Raw genomic sequence first — 894 nt, 5'->3', positions numbered from 1 at the left:
TCTCAACTGAATTTTGAAACTAATTATATGTTAGAGAGATTTCCTAACTGCAAGGTGATAGCATTGCAAATATTTTTTCCTATAAACCTACAAAACAAAAATATAGGATTTTTTCTATCAGAATCTACCTACCAGTAATCACAGCTATATGATTACTTCATATTGACTGACTAGCCTAAGCATTGGAAGATTGTACAGGCATTCAAAAATTAAAGCAATGTAAACAAATATGCTATAAATTCCAATTTTAATTGGTGTCTAATTTATTGAGAAAAATGAAGGTGAGATTTTGACACATTTCAGTTTATTCCACATTAAAAAGAAAAGTAAGGGAGCAAGATGGCCGAATAGGAACAGCTCCAGTCTCCAACTCCCAGCGCGAGCAACACAGAAGACTGGTGATTTCTGCATTTTCAACTGAGGTACTGGGGTCATCTCACTAGTGAGTGCCGGACAATCGGTGCTGGTCAGCTGCTGCAGCCTGACCAGCGAGAGCTGAAGCAGGGCGAGGCATCGCCTCACCTGGGAAGCACAAGGGGGAAGGGAGTCCCTTTTCCTAGCCAGGGGAACTGAGACACACAACACCTGGAAAATCGGATAACTCCCACCCAATACTGTGCTGTAAGCAAACCGGAACACCAGGAGAATATATCCCACACCTGGCCGGGAGGGTCCCAAGCCACGGAGCCTCCCTCCTTGCTAAAACAGCAGTCTGCCCCGATCTAACCACAAGGCAGCAGCAAGGCTAGGGGAGGGGCGCCCACCATTGCTGAGGCTTAAGTAGGTAAACAAAGCCGGTGGGAAGCTCGAACTGGGTGGAGCTCACAGCAGCTCAAGGAAACCTGCCTGTCTCTGTAGACTCCGCCTCTGGGGACAGGGGAAAACAACAAAAGG

The sequence above is a fragment of the Colobus angolensis genome, unplaced genomic scaffold (genome assembly GCF_000951035.1).
Source record: "Colobus angolensis palliatus isolate OR3802 unplaced genomic scaffold, Cang.pa_1.0 Scaffold86, whole genome shotgun sequence".
Classification (NCBI taxonomy): domain Eukaryota; kingdom Metazoa; phylum Chordata; class Mammalia; order Primates; family Cercopithecidae; genus Colobus; species Colobus angolensis.
Note: the sequence above shows the minus strand (reverse complement) of the source record.